This window comes from Sturnira hondurensis, unplaced genomic scaffold, assembly GCF_014824575.4.
Source record: "Sturnira hondurensis isolate 20B ecotype Veracruz unplaced genomic scaffold, ASM1482457v3 Scaffold0019216, whole genome shotgun sequence".
NCBI classification, from domain to species: domain Eukaryota; kingdom Metazoa; phylum Chordata; class Mammalia; order Chiroptera; family Phyllostomidae; genus Sturnira; species Sturnira hondurensis.
This window is the reverse complement of record NW_028091847.1, coordinates 9,046,311-9,052,310: the sequence shown is the minus strand read 5'-3', so window position 1 is coordinate 9,052,310 and position 6,000 is coordinate 9,046,311.

Sequence of the window (6,000 nt, the reverse complement as noted above, 5' to 3'; positions counted from 1 at the left end):
TAGAACAAGTGAAACAGCATCTCTGGAGATGAGTTTGACGCATGTGTATCCCAGGCAAAAAACATTTTTGGGTTCAGATGGCTTTGTATCTGGAGTATGAGAAAACATTGTGTTTTCCCAAAATGAAAACCAAAGGAAAATAAGTCAGCTGGGGATTTAATGATAATACAACAAAGAGTGTTGTCTTAACTGAACTCATACCTAGATCCTTGCTGTTTGGTCCCCAGCAAAGAGGAGAGATCAGAGGCCCCAGACCCTGGAGGCCAACCAGCAGTGGGGTGCTGGGGATGATGGATGGGATGCCATCGCTACAGATACTTGCTGCCTCAGCCCATCCTGCAGCTTCCCAGGGTAATAAATCCTGAAGGGGCCACCAATGCATTCTTGATAGCAGAGGGAAGTATCTCTTAATGTGGGCCTGATAATGTCACTGAGCTCAGTCTTCCTAAATTTAAATGATTAGTAGTGACCAGGCTCACTCCTGTTTGATGCATCGCTTAACCTGGTAATCGGGAAATCTATTCCACTTGCCTACTTAGATTGATGATGTCACGTACACGGAGGCTTGCTTTCTCCCCATAATGGGGAAAGACCATGTTAGGATGCATTGGCCTTATGAATTCTGGCCTCCACCTCCCGTCATGAATTTGATTAATATCACAGGCTTTATGGGCACATCTCAGAATTGCTGAGTCTGGAACATCCAAAAGGACTATGTTTAGAGAGCACTGGGATGTTACTAATGGAGTCTGCATTGGACATTTCTATTCATTTTCCGACTTCTGGACTTAGTGAGAGTATCCTTTTATAAGAAAGAAAAATGTTTGGATTTTGGTTGGATCCTATCAACTAAGAGAAAAACAGGACCTATTCCTTAAAGTAGAGCTTCTCAGCTATATCTACCTGTTGTGCCAGTGAGGGAATCCCTAACTATCAGGAACAAACCTTTGTATAGGTACTGGGGTATTTCCTGGTGAAGCTCAAAGCTGGTTGTTGTCATAGGTTCCTCCCCTTCCTATGCAGCTCCCCTAACCACAGGGGCACATAAAAAACATTGTTATCTTTCTCTTCCCTTCTACCCCACTGAGAGATTTCACTGCCCCCTACACTTTCCTCTCTCCAGTGACTGCAAGGGATGTCAAGGGACTAAAACAATAGCCTTCTATACAGAAAATTTGGGGAACCCTTTGTTAGAAAACTCCCATGGGAGTCACTGGCAGACATAAGGCCAAGGCTGGAGATGGAAAGAAGGAAAGGAGTTAACTAACAAGTAATAAGAATGGAAGAAGAACTAGAGAAAAGTTCCCTAAAAGGGGAATGACAAGACCAGAAAGAATAATCTCATAGGTAAGGAAATGCCTGAACTACCATGGTGGCTGGGGAAAGGAAAATGAAAGTTAGAATGAAATTCTGCTGGGATTGCAGACTGGTACAACCATTATGGAAAACAGAATAGAATTTTCTCAGAAAACTAAAATTGGACCTGCCTTTTGACCCAGCAATTCCACTGCTAGGATTGTATCCTAAGAACCCTAAAACACCAATCCCAAAGAACATATGCACACCAATGTTCATAGTAGCACAATTTACAATAGCCAAGAGGTGGAAGCAACCTAGGTGCCCATCAGTAAATGAATGGATCAAAAAACTATGGTACATACACACAATGGAATTTTATGCTGCAGAAAGAAAGAAGGAGCTCCTGCCTTTTGCAACAACATGGATGGAACTGGAAAGCATTATGCTGAGTGAAATAAGCCAGGTGTTGAAGGACAAATACCATATGATCTCACCTTTAACAGGAAGCTAAACAATAAAACAAACAAGCAAGCAAAATATAACGAAAGACACTGAAATAGAGAACAGGCTGACAGTGACCAGAGGGAGGAGGGGAGGGAATTTTAGGGAAATAGGGGAGGGATTTAGAGGAACATATAAAACGGATACATGGACAACAACTGAGAAGGGTGGAAATGGGAGGGGGGAGCACGGGGCGGGGGGATGGGATGGGAGTAATAGACAGAAAACTGTACTTGAAAAATAATTAAATAAAAAAAAGAAATTCTGCTTAAACAAATATTTGTTGACTGCCTGCTGTGTGTTAGGCACTGTACTGAGTGCTAAGGATACAGCACTGAATGAGTCTGTCTTGCCTTCAAGGACTCACATTCTAAAGGAGAAATATCCAATCAACCAAGAGGTGCAATGCAGGGTGACGAATGCAGTGGCATAAGCAGGTATGGGATACAGAGCAGAGAGGAAAGGCTTTTTCAAGAAAGTGACATCTGAGTTGCATTGTGGCATAGGATCAGTCTCCTAAGCAGATTTGTGGGCATGGAATGAGACACCACTGAGCATCTAGGAATAGTTCTGTAAATAAATACTATCCTCTTAAATTTGTTTCTCCCTCAGAGTTGCCAGAGAAGCAAGTAGATGGTTGCATCTGTGTCTTAACTGATGTTTTCCTCTAGCTCCTAGACTGCAGGCTAGGATTTTGTTTATATAGTACTGTTGTTTAAAGCTGACAACTCATGCACACCTTGCTACCCATTTTTCTATTAAGGCATCCACACTTGTTCATACTGGGTTCTTTGATGGACAGATTAACCCACACCCAGGAATCATAGCTTGGAATCTCTTATGCCCCAAATCTGCATGTAACTATGAATAATGATTCTAAAATCTGAGGCAACTTGGAGCCCTCTATAAACATGGGCTAAGATTTTTTTCTTTGCTTAGAAACAGGCTATCTATTAAGCCACTTGATCATCAACTCATCTCTCTGCTGGCTTTTAAAAAGCCATTTGTGTTCAAACTGTGGACATTACCATCTGCAGGTGCCACGGCTTCCTACTGCTCTGCTTGCAGCCCCTTCCTGGGGTGGGGAGGCCTCTGACTACAGGAGAACTGCTCAGCTCTTCACGCGAAACAAAGCATCAATTCAGAGTTGTGGAGAGGCACAATTCTCCGAGCAGGGGCAACCCCGCTGAGATCTTGGCACTGTAGATTGAGGTGAACAGAGTGTCATGTAATAATGGAAACCACTGAAAAATACATGGAGGAGAGAAAGATATATTCCCAGGCTGGAGCAAGATTGAAGGGTTAGAACCCAGGAAAAATATCATTTTAGAGGGAAAGAGTTTTCTTGGCTCCATGAATAAATCATTGACCAGGCAGGGACCCCTCTCCTTTCCTTTCTTTATTTTGAAGTCAGCAAATTGCCCTGATTTGGAAAGGTGTAAGAACACCTTGCAGTGGTGCCTGGCGCGCAGCAGCCATTTTAACTTTTCATGAAGATGTTTATTAAGCTCTGCACTGTTCCGGTCTGATATTTTTTTGTTTGTGATGATTCATGTTTCCCCTCGTGCAAAGTATCAAACACATCAGATATAGCCATTTGTACTTTGAATGCTCAATTTTATTTGCAGACCGACCCAGTCTTAACCAAGGAGACTGGTGTCTTACTGATTTTTTTTAAATCTCATGTTCTGAAAACAAACTACAACTTCGGACAGCCGCTGTGCAGATGAGTGAATATTAAGTTGGCTATTAGTGGCCCAGGAGACCAGAGAGCTGTCATGCCCCACATCACTACCACCAAGACCAGCCACAGCACAGTCGCTTGAAATATCCAATCTTCTTTTGCATCCTCTCCCTTAGGTAATGTCACTGTTTGTCATCAGGAATGAAACACCGTCTTTGGGGGATTATGTAAATGGAAATATCATTTTAGTCAACAAATATTTGTGATACATTTTTAATACTGTGTAACAAATGTATTTGTATCCCCCTTTGTCTTTATATGTCTGGCTCATTATTAAATATTTATGGAAATTACTGGTTACATATTTTCTGAGGCACTGAAATATAGCCCATCACATTCACTAACACATTCCTATACTTCTCTTCCTTGAAGATACTGCAGCCTTGTGTTTCTGCCACTGCTGAGCTTCCAAGGAAAAGAACCATGTCTGAATTCAAGATGCTAGGAATGTTTCCTTCTGCCAGTTTCTGGTGCTCCTTTCTATCCTTGACCATGAGGTCAGCTGTGCAGGTAACTCACTGCTCCAGTGGCCAGCCAGTGTGGTCATTGCCTTTGAATCCTATATAACTCTGTACTCTGTGAGGGAAAAATTGTTCTTAATTATTAAATTAACCTAATCAGGCTGACATGACAATTTTTATAAACCTCCCCCAGAAAGCCACGGGAACTCACACTCATGTAACTTACATTTTTCTGTTACAAAAAATTCCATACTTGAGTCTACTTAGGCTGAGTTGCTGCCACATTAGAGTCCACTGGGTTTACAGTAATGAAACTTTTGAGATCACCCTGTTTTGTGGTCAACAAATTGAGAGAAAAAGATAAATTCTTTCTGGTTATGGTTGACAGGGCCGTAGAGCTATGGCTAGTTGGTTTTGATGAAAGTCCGTTTGAGGGTCAAAACCGGATGTGCTGGCTCATCTGAATCAGTGGATTGGGGCTTGAACGGGTTTGCCTTCTGTCCTTCAAGAACCCACTGACATCAAGGACTGGGTGTGTGCCACCACCCAGACTGCTGGGTATGGTTGTGCATGTTGTGCAGTCAGCATTTTGAGGTGTGCCATTCGTGTAGTCTTTGTTAGAAATGATGCCCCCTGGAGTGGTGTAATACACAACATACGTGGCCATTCATGACCATTCTAGTGAGATGATATTTTCTTCCCCCAATAAGTGCAAATGCTGTAGCTCGCTCAGCTCTAGAACAGGCACTGCTCCCTCTGACTTTTAGTTCTAGCATATGCTCTTCACCATCATCTGGCGTGCTAGCTAGTTGTCCCAGATTGACAGCTTCTGGTTGTAACCATTCCATAGACGTGTTTTCTTGTTTTCGTGTTTTTCTAAGTTTAAAAATCAACAAATTAGGTGCCTATAATTTAAAATTAGATTTTATATAAAAAATTCTAGTTTCCAGCTTCATTGGAACAATCAGATCTGACAATATGTAAGCTGTGTGGCAACTGTCAGCGCTGAGAACCTGCTATTCTCTTAAGCAGTCACACTCTCACCCCAACATGCTCTCTATCTCCCTGCTGGCCTACTTCACTAACTTATGCCATTTGCCAGCCTCCTGCAGCTGTGTCAGTCTGTGACCCCTGTATGACCTTCCCCCAAAGGGGTCCTCACCATTCTAGGCTGGGAACAATTCATTCTCATGGCTGGGAAGCATATGCAATCTTTCTTTAAGCAGCTCTTTCTGTCTTCAGGATGCTAAGAATTCTTACTTGCTTTCATGTGACTGGGATAGAAGTAACTGGCCTAGATCTACTGCTAATCAAACATCAGAAAGCACAGCCTCAGCCTCTGGGAAGCCTGTTGGACTCCAGGACACACTGGCTGTAGCATTTCAACACGGCTGCTGGTCCATAGAACAGCCTTCCCTGTGGCTTGTCCCTCCCCTCAAAGCCTCTATTATCATCAGCTTCTATTCTGGGTGGAGTGGGATTTTAGTTCCAAAATGAGAGTGAGAGGCATTCCCATGGAGAGTGGTGCTGGGTGGAGGAAAACCAACAATATCGTACCTCCTGCTTTAATGAGTTTATCTTTGTGTCTCCTCTTTAGAGAATGAAATGTCTTTACCCCCAATTCTGCTCAGTGTTGGCTTTGCAGGGCTCCTTTCCCTCGTCCTGGGCTCATTAAATTTTTGTTGATAACCTTTGGCCAGACCTATCGTAAGGAAGGCTCTAATGCATGTTAATAAGGCAGACTTTAAAGGCGGCAAGATCTCCAGACCCGTGGTCCCTTTCATGCCTCAGCAGCTTCTGTGGCAAAAGGATGACATGACTTTTATCAAGGCTCTGGCTACATTCATATCTCATGACATAGAAATTTTTTAAAGCAGAATTTCAAAGAGTCTTCTTTATCACAATATCTTTAGTCTTCCTTAACAGTTCCTATGGATATTTTCTCAGAAGTTGTATAATCAAAGTCATAAAGTCATTTGTACATTTATATAATTT